Genomic DNA, 17257 nt, shown 5'->3' with positions numbered 1-17257 from the left:
ATAATCATAAGGTCTGAAAACACGTGCTAGTGAAAACATCCTTTCATGGACTTTTGATAATTGACTTCTTTCACATTATTGCCCATTTCATGTTTTCGATTTCTTCCTACGACAACTGTGTTAATTACACCTTTATACAAATTTATACATTGCACTGAAATTTTTAAATTCATTGGAGTAAAGTGAAATAAGATTCTTTTGTTTAAAAAAATCTATAAGATAGGTAGGTTTGATCCCTTTTTAGGTGCTAATATTGTATATTTGGATCTATTTTCATTGTTTTCCCTTACCAATGCTGCTGGAAGTTTGCACATTTTACAATTATTCTTCCAAGTAGATAATATTTAGATTTGCCAGTGCTCTCTAAAATTCTGTGGCATTTTTTCTTGTTTTAGTGGGTTCTCCCCCAAATTTATGCAAAGTTTCAGAAAAAGTAGAGGGTAATATTAACCCCTCCCACCACCAAAAAACTAAGGCATATTAATAATTGACAAAAGAGATATTGGGAGGAAAGGCATGAGTAGAATAGAGATTAAAAAGAGCCATACATACTGTTTAAAAAAAATGTTGAACTAACCAGGACATAATGATTCTAAACATGTATAGGCCAGCAACATAAGCTCAAAATAGGTAAAGCCAAACTGACAGATATAAAAGAAACAAACTCACCTTCATATATTTTACTGTAACTCTCTCAGTAATTGACAGCTCAAGCAGACCAAAACAAAAGCAAAAACAAAAAAGAAACAAAAACCTGAGCACCTTGTCTATAATACACCACTGAGGAGTTGGAGAATATCATTTTAAAACACACATAAAACTGCTACAAATTTTGGTAATATGCCAAGACATAAAACCACCTCCAAAGAACTTCAAAGTATTGGGAACATAAAAACCAAATCACAGGAGTACAGTGCAACTAGAAATCGGTAACAGAGGGGCACCTGGGTGTCTCAGTCAAGCATCCAACTCTTGATTTCGGCTCAGGTCATGATCTCACGGTTTGTGAGATCAAGACCCCTGTCAGGCTCTGCAACGACAGCACAGAGACTGCCTGGGATTCTCCCCCCCCCCCTCTCTCTCTGCCCCCCCCCACACTGTGCTCACTCGCAAAATAAATAAATAATTTTAAAAAAAGAAATCAATAGCAGAAAGACTCCCAGGAAAAACCATAAACTCTGATATCCAAAAACAATTTTGAAGAAAAATTAATAAAATAATCAGAAAATATTAGAACTACATAGTAAGAAAATACTATACATCAAAAGTTCTAGAACACAACCTAAACCAGTATATACCACATGGGGAAAAAGCTCTCAACATTTACACTGGTAAAGAAGGAAAGCTTAAAAATTAAGGTGTTAAGCAGACAACACAAAATATTAGACCAAAAGAATAAACTCAAAGTATAAGAAAACAAAAATGTAGGAAAGCAAAATAAATAAAATCAATTAATTTTAAAATAACCACATAATAGGTAAGTTCAACAAGACCAAAGGATGGTTCACTGAAGAAAAACAATAAAAACAACTGAAAAGTCACCATTAGGAATGAGAAACGACAAAACTCCAGATGCCTCTGAGATTAAATGGATAGTAAAAGAATATCATTAAAAGCTTATGCCGATAAATTCAAAAATGCAGCCGTGAACAAATTCCTAGAAAGAGTAACTGATTTTTTTCAAAACTGAAAATATGAACTCGCCAATAAATAAGTTGAATCAGTAATGTAAAAAATCTTCCACAAAGAAAATTACAATCCTGAACAGCTTTACCTGCAAGTTCAACTATACACACTAAGAAAGTGGTAACTCCCATATTAAAACAAACTTTGCAAAGAATAAACCGAGAGAGAAAGCTATCATTTCATCCTAATCTCATACCAAAAGTACAGGTAAGTTTGTTCATGAATACAGATGTAAAAAAACTTACCAATTATCAAACTAATCAATTTATAAATAAAATAACATGACCAAATTGAGTTTATCCCAAGAATACAAGGTTGTTTTAATATTAGAAAACTGATTAACGTAACTCACCATATACACAGATTGAAGAAAATATCAGTATCTTAATAAATATATTTATAATACAAACCCTGTTCAATAAACTTATACGACCATTCTTGCTACTTTTAAAAGCTACACTTTAAACAAATGAGAAACAAAAGGAAACTTCCAGGGCCTGATAACCAATAGCGACAACAGCAGCACTGCAGAACAGCAAACAAAACACTTACAAAGTAAAATGTGAAAAACATTCTCTTTAAAATCAGGACGCAAACAAGGATGCATTCTATTAAAATAATTGTTATTATCAGTTCTACTTAGCATTTTAATAATGATACAAGTCAGTGCGGCAAGAAAAGAAATAACAGACATAAGAAAAGGAAGAGAGCAAGCTGTTACTATGCGCAGATGGTTTGTGAGATCGAGCCCCACATCGGGCGCCAAGCTGGGCGTGGAGCCTGTTTGAGATTCTCTCTCACCCTCTCCCTTTGCCCCTCCCCTGCTCACGCTTTCTCTCTCAAAAAAAAAAAAAAAATAACAAATATTGATGAGGAATATTCATTAGTGCAACAACAATGGAAAATATGGAGGTTCCTCAAAAAACTAAAAATAGAAATAATACATGATCCAGTAATTCCATTACTATTTATCCACAGAAAAATAAAAACACTAATTCAAAAAGATATGTAGCGTTTATTGTGGCATTATCTGCAATAGCCAAGATACAGAAGCAACTCAGCCATAGTGGCTGATTATGCGGCCATAAAAAAGGATGAGGTCTTGCCATGTGTAATAGCATGTTTGGACCTAGAGGGCATTACGCCAGGTGAAGTAAGTCAGACTGAAAGCTGAATGCCATATGGTTTCACCTATACGTGGAGTCTAAAAACACAAAACAAATGAATAAACAAACAAAAAGCATAATCAGACCTGTAAACAGAACAAACTGATGGTTGCCGTGGGGAAGGGGGGGGGGGAGATGGTGAGAGTGGGAGTGGAAACAGGCTTACAGTCATGGAATCAGTAAGTCAGGGGAATAAAAGGCACAGCGTAGCCAATACAGTCAATGATCTTGTATCGCGTCAGATGGTGACAGACGGCAGTTACACTTGCGGTGAACACAGCATCACACAAACAGAAGTGGAATCACTACGTTGCACACCTGAAACTAATGTAACATTGTGTGTCAACTATACTCCAAACGATTTTGAGGAAATTCACGTATTAAAAGTCATCTTCCATAAAAATGTGCTTCAAACTGAAATAATGAAATGATCCATAACATTTTAAAGTGAGTTTTCCACTCTAAATGCAAGTAAATTATTTCACATATATTTCCCCCCACCAAACAAAACTCAAACAGACTCTTAATTACAGAGAACCAACCCATGGTTGCCAGAGGGGAGGTGGGTGGGAGGATGGGCAAAACAGGTGAAGGAGATTAAGAGTACAAACCACCAGTAATAAAACAAAAAAGTCGTGGAGATGAAAGGTATAGCACAGAGAGAAAATTAAAAACCCACAAAAAAATCAACACACATCATGAATGCAATAACTGAGTCAAGCAAGTTGCTGGACATAAATAGTATGCAAAAGTCAATTTCACTCCTATATATCAGAAAAATTTTTTGGAAAATCATCCAGAAACATATTTATGATGGGACTTTTGAAAGTACCTATCAATAAATCTATCAAAAATTGTATCTGTCCTTAATATACTACAGACGTTTACTGAAAGATGTTAAAGACCCAAATAAAAAGTACCTGGATAGGAAGGCATTAGTTCATTAAAACGTCAATTCTCCCACACACAGATCTGCAATTTAATGTAATTACAAAGAAAATCCCAACCAGGGTTTTCATGAACTTGACAAGCTAATTTTAAAATTTACAAGGACCTGCTTCAGATTCTGTGTCTCCCTCTCCCTCTGCCCTTCCCCTTCTCACACTCACATGTGCTCGCTCTCTTTCTCTTTCTCTCTCTCTCTCTAAAAAATAAACACTTAAAAAGCTTTTTAAAGGGGTGCCTGAGTGCCTCACTCAGTGGAGCACCCAACTTTGGCTCAGGTCATGATCTTACAGTTTGTGGGTTCGAGCCCCACATTGGGCTCTGTGCTGACAGCTGGGAGCCTGGAGCCTGGTTCTCATTCTACCCCTCTCTCTCTCTGCCCCTCCCCCATTCACGCTGTCTGTCTCTCTCTCTCAAAAATAAACACTAAAAAAATTAAAAATAAAATTTACAAGGATGAACAAAAAAACAAGAATAATCAAGACACTTTTGACAAAAAATAAAAACAATAGAAAAAGAAAAAAGACTTGCACTATTAAAAAACTATGGTAATTAAAATAGTATGTGTGCCAAGAAGATGGACAAATTGACCAAACAGAGGGCCCAGAAGCAACTCACACATGTATGGACATGATTTATAACAGTACTGGCACAATACAATGGTGGGAAAAGAATGGACTATTTTAACACATGACTTCGGGACAATGGTCATTTTCGGGAAAGGAATGCCACTGGGACAGCATGTCACACGATACACAAAGTAAAGTCATTCCAGGTTGTTTAAAGGCAATATACAAGACTCTATGACTCTGGGTTACAGAAGAATTTTTAAATCAAGGTAAGTATAGTTTATCTAAAAAATAATTATCTAAAAATTTGACCATGTAAAATTAAGAATTTTTTTTCATCAGAAGTCACCATAAAAGACACTAAGTAGGAGTAATTAACTGTGACACATATAAATGAAAATGGATTGGTACTCAGAATACATACTGATCTCCTACCAATCCACTTCAAACAAACAAACCAAATGAAAAATTGTGTGTTTCGTAGAGAAGAAAACACAACGGCCCACAACATATGAAAAGATAGACAGCTCATTAGTAATCAAACAAATATACCTAAAACCAAAATGACAATTTCAGACATCTGGCAAAAATTAAAGTCAATAAAACCAAGTGTTGGGAGGAATAATATCTTGTCCACTGCTAGTGGGAATGTAAATGAATATAACCACTTTAAGTTTCCCATTTAGCTATTTCAATTGATCATGTGCATATCCTACTCTCCAGAGATTCCTTCTTAGATACATACAGCACCTAAAGAAACTTGCATATGGGAACCGAAAGACAGTACTATACAGCATTATCCACAATAATGAAAACCTGGAAACAAACGTCCATCTACATGAAGATAAATAAATTGTGGTTCATTCATGCAATCAAGTAATATAAGCACATGAAAATAAATAAACCACAGCTATTTTAAGTGTGAAAATTAATAAAAGGAAACATCACTAGAGTGGATTCTGGATGCAGAAGGGGAGGCGGGAAGGGGGAGCTGTATCACTGAATGTCAACTACAGGCCCCGAAACAAAAATCGTTAACAAGAAAAGATCCAGGGAAAGATGAGCCAGCACCGCGTCTCCTACAAGAAATGATCACGCCTGCAGCTCAGCCAGTGAGAAACCACCACCCTGAGCTCTTGCTTTTCTCCAAATGGACTTTTGTTCAAAACAACTCCCTCCTAATTTTCTCCTCCTTATCTATAAAGTAATGTGCTTCTCCTCAGTTTGTTGGACTTGCCTATAGTTTGACTATAGTTTGCATATCCTGAATGGCAATACTCTACTATTCCTGAATAAACCATTTTTTTTTAAGTTTATTTGTTTTTGACACAGAGAGAGTGAGCGTGAGTTAGGGAGGGGCAGAGAGAGAGGGAGACACAGAATCTGAAACAGGCTCCAGGCTCTGAGCTGTCAGCACAGAGCCTGACACGGGGCTTGAACTCATGAACCAAGAGATCATGACCTGGGCAGAAGTCGGACGCTTAACCAACTGAGCCACCCAGGCGCCCCCTGAAGAAACAGTTTTGCAAGCAAAATAACTTTTATTTTTAAGGTTAACATAAGCATTGCAGATAAATCTCAAAAACACACTACTTGGGAAAGAAGTCACAGAAAACATACGGTAGGATTTCTTTTACATAAACTTCAAAAACAGGCAAAAAGAAATATTCTACAGGAACTTATACAAGTGATAAATCTATAAAAAAGCAAGGAATTTCACGATGGTGATTTATTCTGGAAAAAAAAGAGAGAAATACATTGACGCACAGGAGTGTTTCCAAGATCCTGTTCATATCCCATTTCTTAAGCTGGATCAAAGGACAGAGAGATGTTCCTCTTATTATCATCTTTTGAATTGCACAGAAAGTTTTATAAACTCTTTTATATATGTGTACACAGGAAAAATTTTTAGTAAGATATTTTAAATTTTGTATAATGTGAATAAAACAGTATTCATTTTAATGAAAACGGTTAGCTCAAAAATGGACTTGTTTGGCCAGAAGTTTTTCACAACTTGATATTCTTTCCAATCTGAGAAACTATGATGTCTTTCATTAAACCTACTGATATGCCTTTATTTTAATTTTAGTGATCGAGTTAGATGAAAACAATTGGTCATGAAAAAATGAACTGTGAACAACTTTTGGAATAAAATAAATCATTACTAGTCATTATTCACCAAAACAAAGTTCCCTGAAGACATGTTCCTGAGAAGAGCAAATGACTGGCTGATTACAGGCCCTTCAACCTACTACATACATAATGAAGCAACCTGATCCCTTAAGTAAAACAATCATCTTACTGATGATTACTTAGTTCAGAACCGTGTTCTATTCACATAGCACCAAGAAGCGTGGCTCACGAGCTTCTCACTATTCTATTTGTCCTCATGACCCTAACTTAGCTATAATATATACCTGGGGGCCTCTCACGTGTCCTTCTGATTGCAACTCATCTGACCGACATCGCTATAAACTCCGATCTGTTCACCTTTAACAAAGACTAAAGCCAAAGGATGTAACTGACACGGATCCCGCTAAACCCTCACGTATATGGTCACCTGATTGTGACAGAGTTGCCAAGACCATTCACTGAGGACAGGACAGTCTTCTCAACACGCGGTGCTGGGAAAACTAGATGTCCATATACAGAGGAGTGAACGTGGATCGCAGTTACTTTTAATTCACTTGAAATGCATCAAAGACCTAAACGTCCAAGCTAAAACCATAAAACTCTTACAAGAAAACACAGGGAGAAACTTCCGTGATTTTTTTAGACAGGACACAAAATGATTTTTTGGATATGACCCAAAAGGCACAGTCAATAAAAGGAAAAAAGAGGTAAATTGGGCTTCATCAAAGTTAAAAACTTTTGTACGTCAAAGTACACTACCAAGATAGAGAAAAGACAACTCATAATGAGGAAAAATAGTTGCAAATCATATATCTGATAAGGGATTAATGTAAAACATATAAAGAATTCCTGTAACTCAATAACAACAACAAAAAAAAACTATCAAAAATTGGGTGAAAGTTTGAATAAGTATTTCTCCACAGATATACAAAGAGCCAATAAGCACATGACAAGATGCTAAACATCACCAAGAATTAGGGAACCGCAAACCAAAATCACAAGATACCACGACACGCCCTCCGGGATGGCTATAATAAAAAATAGTAATAATAAACAAAATAAGCACTGGCAAGGACGTAGAGAAAGTGGAGCCCCATACTTTGATTGCCGGTGGGAATGCAGAGAGGACAGCTGCTTTAGCCAAAAGTTTGGCAGGTCCTCAAAAAGCTAAACAAACATTTACCTTGTGAGCCAGCAATCCCATCCCTAGACATACACACAAAGGAATTTAAAGGAGGGATTCAAGCAGATCCTTGCACACCAAGGTTCATCAACATTACTCACGATAGCCAAGAGGTAGAAACAACCCAAATGTCCGTCAATAGATAAAAGGATAAACAAAACATGGTATATACATACACTGATAAATTATTGAACGTTAAAAAGAAATGAAACTGATATAGGCTCCAACAATGATGAATCTTGAAGACATTATGCTAAGCGAAATAAGCCAGACATAAAGAGAAATATTGTTTGCTTCAACTTATATGAAACATCTAGAATAGGCAAATTCACAGACAGAAAGCAGATCAGAAGTTACCAGGGGCTGAGAGAGCGGAGAAAAGGGGGAGTTAATTGCTTACTGATTACAGAATTTCTCTTTGGGATGATGAAAAAGTTTGGGACATAAACAGTCGTGATGGTTGTATGACATTATGAAGTGAATGCAATTAATGCAATGAATGGTACACTTAAAAACGGTTAAAATAGCAAACTTTATATACTTTACCACAGTGTTAAAAATTAGTAAGATAATATGACAAAACCACTAAATTATACACTTTGAGTGAGTGAATTGTTTGATATGAATTAAATGTCAACAAAGCTTCCTTTAAGCTTTAAGGTTTCTTCCAAAAAAAGAAAAAGTTGACAAGGTGGGTTGATATACACAGGCCCTATTAGAGCTGAAAATGGGAGCCTAAAAACATTATAACGCCATCTCCAACACTTAAAAGGAGCTGTGATTTCTACTATATAACAAGATCACAAAACAAAGGTTATCATTCACACATAATTTACTTCCTCCCAAGGCTAAATCAGAAGTCCAGAAACAGGGTGCTGACAGCTGACACTTGAGGCAAATTACATCTCTGATTATTCTCATTTGTGGTACAAATGACCAAGGAACAAGAACTATTAAATATCTCTGGAGAGGTATGTAGTTACCTCTCACGCCATTCATAATGTCTGGGACGGTTTAAAATATTCCCCACTACATTAGAGCTGAGAGTTCACAAATTCAATGAAATTATGACATAGAACCAGACAATTCACAATTTCAATTCCTTGAATATTTATTTCTATATTGCGTTTGAAAACAGTTGATTATACATGCAACTTAGTGCCAAAATTTCATTAGCTATATTTAACAAAAGTAAGTATAAAAAAAGTCATGAAGGGATAGCCTGGGGGGCTCAGTCGGTTGAGCATCTGACTTCAGTTCGGGTTATGATCTCACGGTTCACGAGTTCAAGCCCCGCGTGGGGTTCTGTGCTGACACCTCAGAGGCTGGAACCTGCTTCGGATTCTGTGTCCCCCCCTCTCTCTCTGCCCCTCCCCTGCTCATGCTCTCTCTCTCAAAAATAAATAACAATTTTTTAAAAAGTCATGAATTCTATCCACCACAAGGCCATTTGAGACACTCGGTGTGGTTAAAATCATTTCGCATATATGACAAATTACAAAAAAAACCCCTTTATATTCATTACAATAACTGAGAAAGATTTAATACAACTATATTACTGCCTCTGACAAAAACCAGGGCCACAGAATTCAACTGTTGTGCTTCTAGACAACAGACACATCTACACTGAGTGCATGACGTTCAGCGACGTCTCCCCAGCGACTACGCCATCCGACGACAGCAACAGTTTGACTGTTTAACGCCATACAGTTCGGAGTTGTCACTTCTGGCACATTCTCTTGGAGACATGGGCCATGCCGCCTCCCTGCCCTGCTCTGAAAACCCTCCCCTGCTCCTCAGGGGAAGGTCAAGTGTAGACGGTGGAGCCTCAGCGACGTGCGCCGGAATGGAGTACTGACCACAGCCGTAATGCAAACAGTTGAAAACCGCGGCTCAGAAAGCGCTCATCTCTGCAGATGGTTGGAAGCGGCAGCACATATACGCAGCAGGAACTGCGCCAAGCAGCCCACCATGTGGCCGAAAGCAAAGGAGAAAATCACCGGAAAAAGGCAGAAAGAGAAAAAAAAAAGCACAGTGCATGCACGAGGAGCAGCGAAGATGAGGACAGCTGTGACATCTGTCCCGTATTCAGTTTCCGGCGGCTTCCTGCACACTAGCTGCATTTCGGACTTGAGTTCCTTGAACATTCCTGAATGTGATGGTACAGAACCTGTGTTTCCGCTCACAGATAGTCTGAGTTAGCATCCAGTCTAATATCTAATTTATCACAAACCTCCCTATGGTACATGTTATTAACCCCCACTGATTCCGAGGCCTGTAAGTCACAGCACCGCTGTGTCACAGCTGGCCCGAGAAGGACACACCAACGTGGAAGTAATTGTTTTACGCATCATTCTGAAAACCTGCCCCAATTTCAAGAATACGATGTTGAAAAAAAATCCCTTCACTGTCGTCTGAATGTACCCCATTTTTTAAAGTGCTTCTGGACAAGAAAACGATTTAGTGCTAAGGACAAACTCTGTGTGATGATAAATGATTTGGCAGGTACATTTCACCGGGACCTGTCGAGGCCAAATACTATGCTATACGCACTTGTCTCTACATTCTCGCTCACTTTCATTATCGTTCAGAATAACTATTATTCCCATTTTCCGGGGGTGGAGGGACAGGTTCCGAAAGCTCAGACAAATTGCTAAGATCATCCTGCTAGTCGGTGGCACAAGCAGGATTCAAACTCTGATCTGTCAGGCTCCAAAGCCTTTCTAATATACCATGCTGCCTCTTTCTTTCCGAAAGTTTTGAAATAAACAGATGCTGAAATTACAAGAATCAAATATAACATAACTCTAAATTAAAAAAAAAAAAAAAAAACTAAAGATCCCTTTGAAACAGGAAAGACGAAAGCGTATTTCCATCTGAGCCCCCAGCATACTATGTGGCTCATTCACTTACACACTGTTGACTAAATGGACAAATGAATAAATTGTTCTAAAAGAGAAAGAATTCAAGCTGCCAGTAGGAAATGCCCCGTACACCTCGTGAGATGCACCGTCTCTGCTGCTGAATGTTGCCCAAGATTTGAACACGGAGGCTCCTTCACGCCAGCCTCCCTCCTCCTCGGCACTGCTGTCCAGGCCTGGGGACAGGAGCACGGGCTATGAGCCTACTGGTGACAACTACCGGGGGATGAGAAAGGGACAAAGTGAGAGGTTCCAACAGAAAGGGGGTGTGGAGAAGGGAGGTACAGGTGAGCCGCTGGGGAATAAAGGCAGAGCCTGGGGCTGAGAGAGGCCCGGGAGAGAACAGGGAGCACTGGAGCAAAAGGTTTCAACCTTCCGGTCACCCGTGCTGCGTGCTTCCTCCCTTTCCTCTCCAGCTTCTCCATCTTTCTCTCCCTTATCCTGTCCACGGCCTGCCCTTCCACGTGCAGTGGAGTCGCAGAGGCAGGGACCACCGCCGGGGGCAGGAGGAGATCATCATCCATGCAGAAGGTTGGGGGGGGGGGGGCACGAAGACAAATATGAGGCCACGTGAAAGCTTTCACCGGTTGTAGCAAGCTCTGTGTGCAGATTCTCAAATAAAATATGCTGAGTACTTCAAAATTAATACACAGTTAAATATTATGAAATAGAATGGGACTCTACGCTAATCACTTGTAACCTACAAAGAAAAAAGTTACATGTGGCATGTGTCTGAGATGTCTCATCTCTGGCAACCACAAATATTGAGAGCAGGTATAAAACTGCTTCCTACTCACTTTTAAGCGCTTAAAACAGTATCTTTGACAGCGTGGGTTTTTTTTTTAATTTTTAATAATTGAGTTATCATTGAAAGAAGTTACAACACAGTCCATATGGTTTTGGCAACACAGTAAGCAAAAGTAACACAGATTCACACACATACAACCACAGAACAAACACACAGAACACTGAAATGTTGAGTAAAATAGACAACAATTAGACATTTTAAGAGAAAAGATAGAGAGAAAGAGAGAGAGAGAGAAGGGGAAATCCCCAAGAGCCAGAATTACAGAGAGAATGCCAATCAAATTTTAAACGCAGGAATAAATGCTGTGAAAGCTCAAGGGATTACTAGTCCTGGACACAGGCCCCAATGGACAGACCAGGAAACATGAGTTATTGCTGGTGACCTCGGAGAGGCAGAGGACCAGGGTCGAAACCCCTGATTAAGGAGCCCAGGGCCTTTCTCCATGTAAGAAAATAACAAAAATGCTGACTCTTGGACCAGGTAAGGCAACTCAGGGAGGGGCTGGGGGTGCAAAGGAGAGCAGGTATGAGTTAGGAGTCTGAAGCCAAGAAATTAATATTAAATCTAGTCCCTACCCTACAGAGGAGAAGCACTCAGGGGAAGAGAGCTCAACCTTTAAAAATCTACCCCAGGGGCGCCTGGGTGGCTCAGTCGGTTGAGCGTCCGACTTCAGCTCAGGTCATGATCTCGCGGTCCGTGAGTTTGAGCCCCGCGTCGGGCTCTGGGCTGATGGCTCAGAGCCTGGAGCCTGATTCCGATTCTGTGTCTCCCTCTCTCTCTGCCCCTCCCCCGTTCATGCTCTGTCTCTCTCTGTCTCAAAAAGAAATAAATGTTAAAAAATTTAAAAAAAAAATCTACCCCAATCAAAAGCAAGCCCACAATCTACAACTTTAAACCCGACGAGGAAGTATCTACCACAAGGGAAAGCTGGCAATCAAAACAAACAGCTTAGTACCCAAGAACTCAAGAGTACAATCTGAAAACACCATAAAGTGGGTAACAATGATTAAAGAGAGATATATAAATAGTGAAATAATATAAATTTCATACAAATAATGAAAACAAAGTGTGAAAATGAACCAAAGAAAACCTCGAGAAATTTAAAGTATGGTCACTGAGGGGTGGCTCAGTCGGTTAAGCATCCGACTTTGGGTCAGATTACAATCTCATGGGTTCGAGCCCCGCATCGGGCTCTGTGCTGACAGCTCGGAGCCTGGAGCCTGCTTCAGATTCTGTTGTCTCCCTCTCTCTCTGCCCCTCCCCTGCTTGCTCTCTCTCTCTCTCTCTCAAAAATAACCATTAAAAAAAAAGAAAAAAAAAGTACAGTCACTGAAATTTAATGGTAATTCATAACGTGAGCACATCAGATAATTTAAGTCACCAACTCACTCTCTGTATCTAATTTTAGTGTTTCTTTATTACACTCCATGCCAGGGTGGAGTCCAACATGGGCCTGAATCCCTGACCCTGAGATCAAGACCCGAGCTGAGATCAAGAGTTGGATGCTCAACCGAATGAGCCACCCGTGCACCCCTCACGCGTTATGTAAAAAGAAAAACCAATCATCTAAACCAGTAACTCCAAAACGGGGGAGGGAATGGTGGGTTGGGAGGACCTCCTCAGGCATAAGGTAGCCGACTAAGAACTCCTCCCAAGAGAAAACACACATACCTCAAATTTTAAATGTCCTACAAAAGACTACTAGATACGTCATAAACTTAGACTAAGAAACATGTCCTAAAGGGTACTGAGTGTGCACACACATTTCAAAACTTACTATCAAGTATAAATTTAAGCCAAATTATATCTCATCACAGAAAGTATTACCTAGTTAAAAAAAAAAAAAAAATAGCCTTTTAAGCCACAGGATATCCTGAGAATGTCACCTAACACGTTCCCAGCATCAGTGAATTCTATTTCCCACAACACAGCAGAAGAACAATAAGGAACTTGGGAAATGGTGTTCAAATGACAGTTATGCTGCACAGACTTAAAAACATCTCACCTAAACACTAACACTTTCCCATCCCTACAATAAATAAATGTGACTTTAATAACAACGAGTGACTGAGAGTAGCAAAGGAGCTACTTTATTCTATAGATTTTTAGTGATTCTCACTAAATCACTTTCTTACACAGAAAGGTTAAAGGAAGAATTTCATTTATACAAGAGAATGCTTAATTGTTAATGGTTAAAAGCGTAGGCCTTGGCATCAAAGCCCTGAGGAGTTAGTCTGATGGACCCTGACTACCTGTGAGACTGTGAAAGGGGAGTTGAAGCACCTGTACAGGCACTGATACCTCATAATCCTCGGTGCTAAGGAACCGGTGCTAAGCACGGAGGATGTCCAACTTAAGATGGCCTACCTCAACAATTTTCAACTTTACAATGGTGTGAAAGAAATATGCGTTCAGTAGAAACCATACTTGGAATTTTGAATTTGGATCCTTTCCCGGGCCAGTGAGACGCAGACGGTCCCGTCTCAAGATGCTGGGCAGGAGGCACGGCTCTTAGTCAGCCCCACGATCGCGACAGTGAACAGCCAGGACACTGATGACCATTCCATTTATCACTTTCAGCACGGTGTTCACTAAGTTACACGAGATATTCAGCACTTTTATAGGCTTAGTGTTAGATGATTTGGCCCACCTGTAGGCGAGGGTAAGTGTTCTGAGCAAGTTTCAGGTGGGCTAGGCTAAGCTAGGATGTTCAGTAGGTTAGACGTTAGATATTTCCAAATAATGACGGGTTTAATGGGAAGTAACACCATCATAAGGTGAGGAAGATCTGTAATACGTACCAGGAATATGTAAGGATTCAAAAGTATTAGCTGATATTATTAAAAGAATCTTTAGTGCCACTTACTATCTACTTGATCTTTGATCTGAAGTGTATTACGTCACCGGACCCCAGATTCTCCTTTTCCCTGAACTAGAACTACTAACGCAGACCTGTAAGAATAAAAAATTTTTAAGCTAAATTACTTTCTTCCAAGGATCTCAAAACATAGATTTTAAAACTCTAATGATCCAAAGGAGGTCCTTTAAGTTCTAAGACTTATGACAAGCATTTGGAGGATAAGAAAATGCCTAAGTGACATCCCAACAACAGCATACCTTAAAAGGAAAAAGATGAGGAAAAAAAGTCTCATGAATTCAAGGGAACAGATCTGTTCACTACTTTAAAACCCGTTCCTCTATAAACCACTGTAAAATAAATTAATAGCATGGCATCGTGGTCAACAGCCTAGTTACCTTCCAGACAACTATTCTTCCCTTCCTCCTCGCTAAAAGACTCCAGATTTTGGGGTGGTGGTCTTATGTTTGCCCCAGATGCGGAAATTATACTTGATATATGCCAACCGTCACCACCCCTTTCCCCTCTTCCCCTTGTCTGGTCAGGCCTCTGTGTGAAACCTGCTGGCGACCAAGGTGAAGGGCCTAAGAGCTTCTGAGTAAAAAGAATAAACAGAAAGCCCTTTCCCAAACACTCCCTTTCTTTCTATGAAGGGTGTTACAGTGGTGATGCGCTTTTCCAGGAGCTGTCTTGCAACCATGTGGGGAAAGACCAGCTCATCCCGGACACTGCTGAGCCAGAGAACCATCTCTGTGACCCCCTGCCTTGTGACTTCTCGCTTAACAGCAAATGTCCTTGAGTTATAAGCCACTGTGTAATTACAGGTAATAATAAGCACACCTTAAATGTTACAGATTAAACACAAATTCAAAATATAATTCTATCCTGTGACAGCTGATACTCTGGGGAAATTTTGTCAAGTTCAGCCCTCATCAACAATTTTATCTCTTCATTTATTAACTGAAACTATACATGTCTGGAGCACTTTTCTGGCTTCTCCTAAATTAGGTCATCTGAATAGTATTCATCATGTTCAGATTCATTCCATTTAACAAGCTCAGCATTTTATATTCCTCCTTTTCTCCTCTATGGAGAATTTAAATTAAAACAACAACAACAACAAACAAAACAAAAAACATAGGCATAATCCTTACTCTATCCCCAGTCTTAAGGGATCTTAGACACCAGGCTAAAACTTGGGAAATAGTATTTGGAAACCACAAAATAATAACTTTTTAATCAGCACAAAAGAATAAGTGAGAACTCCTTACTAAAGCTTACTAAGTAACAAGTTCTGTTTAAGGGCTTTGCACATACCAACTTGTCTCACAACAACTTATGAGGTTAGGTACCATCATTAGTTCATTTTAGAAACAAGAAAACAGAAGCAAGAGAATTTATTTTACTTAGTCTTTTTTTAAAATATTTTTCAACTAATTTTTGATAATTTTGCTGGTCCTCAAATAGCCAAATAAATGAAGGAATTGGGATTCAAACCAGAATATCTAGCACATTTTTAGTAGATCTGAAAGAGCAGGAAAATGTTGACTTGGGAGTTGTCAAGGAAGGAATAATAGAAGTAAAACTTAGGGGCACCTGCATGGCTCAGGCAGTTAAGCATCTGACTTCGGCTCAGGTCATGATCCCACAGTTCGTGGGTTTGAGCCTCATGTTGGGCTCTATGCTGACAATTCAGAGCCTGGAGCCTGCTTCGGATTCTGTGTCTCCCTCTCTCTCTGCCCTTCCCCTACTCAAGCTGGGTCTCTCTTTCTCTCTCAAAAATAAATAAACATTAAAACATTTTTTTCAAAAAAGAGAGAAGTAAAATTTAAAATGGCCATTGCAAATTTAGGAAAGAAAAGTTAGTTAAGATAATGTATCAGAGAGTTTGCTCTTACTAATACTTAATTTATTCATTTTTAGAACAATAGATTTTGTCTATATAGCTCCTTCAGCCAAGAATTCACATTTAGTGTTGAATGACATAATTAAATTCATGAATGATATCCCAACTCATCTCCAACTCAGTTCTGATCAGTTACTCGTAGAGATAACACGGAATATATAATTCTACAAAATGAAATTAATTTGGGAATCTGGTGGTCTCTTAAAACCTAGATCAAATATGGGCGCCTGGGGGGCTGAGTCGGTTGAGCATCTGACTCTTGATTTCGGCTCAGGTCAAGATCCCACATCAGGCTCCAGGTTGAGCTGAAGATTCTTTCTCTCTCCCTCTGCCCTCCCCCACTCACGCACTCTCTCAAAAATAGATACATTAAATTAACTTAGATCAAATATCTATAAGGCTTGTGGAGAAAAAAGGAATACTATAATGATATTTTAATGTTTTAGGAATGTTTCCTGGCCCTTAATCACTTTAGAAACACACAGCCTGGTTTGTATCATCCATGATGTGTGCAATTCACACAGATGCTGTCAGCTAAGGGTGACAGATATCTGTTAATGATTATCTACACCTAGCTAATAAGGCAGTCTAAAGCAAAAGATACAGTACAAAGAATTCTGGACCATTCATACAAAAAGCATTTATTAAGCATCCCCCATGTGGCCAGGGACTATGGCTAGTACTGAGTATTGAATCAAATATTTTAAAACTGCAAAATAATAGGCAAAATGTACCTAATCTCTTTGAAAAGTTTTATTTTTTAAAGTATGCATTAAAATAAATCCCAATATGATATATGACTGAGGTTAACAGCTGTTTCTAAAGTTTACCTGCAAGGCAAAATGCAAAATAACCAAGAAAATTTTCTAAATCACAGACAGTAGATAGGTGTGGGTTTATTCCAATCAGATGTCAAAACATTATATAAAGTTGTAGTAAAGAAAAGAGTGTGGTAAAGAGACAGATTAACATAGAGGTTGGCAAACTTTCTGTAGAGGCTACAAAAATATGTTAGGCTCTGTCAAAACTCTGTCCTTGCATCATGAAAGCAAACAATAACAATATATAAACAAATGGGCAGGT

The 17257-nt window shown here is 38.9% G+C and overlaps 1 protein-coding gene across 14 annotated transcripts in view; it reads right to left on the bottom strand.

Annotated features, from left to right (window-relative positions):
* The window catches only part of CDC42BPA (CDC42 binding protein kinase alpha), a 316248-nt gene that overhangs the window by 254944 nt on the left and 44047 nt on the right, over positions 1-17257 (bottom strand). The gene's annotated exons all lie outside the window — the stretch shown is intronic.

This window comes from Acinonyx jubatus, chromosome E4 (assembly GCF_027475565.1).
Source record: "Acinonyx jubatus isolate Ajub_Pintada_27869175 chromosome E4, VMU_Ajub_asm_v1.0, whole genome shotgun sequence".
Classification (NCBI taxonomy): domain Eukaryota; kingdom Metazoa; phylum Chordata; class Mammalia; order Carnivora; family Felidae; genus Acinonyx; species Acinonyx jubatus.
Note: the sequence above shows the minus strand (reverse complement) of the source record. Positions and strands in the feature narration are given on the sequence as shown.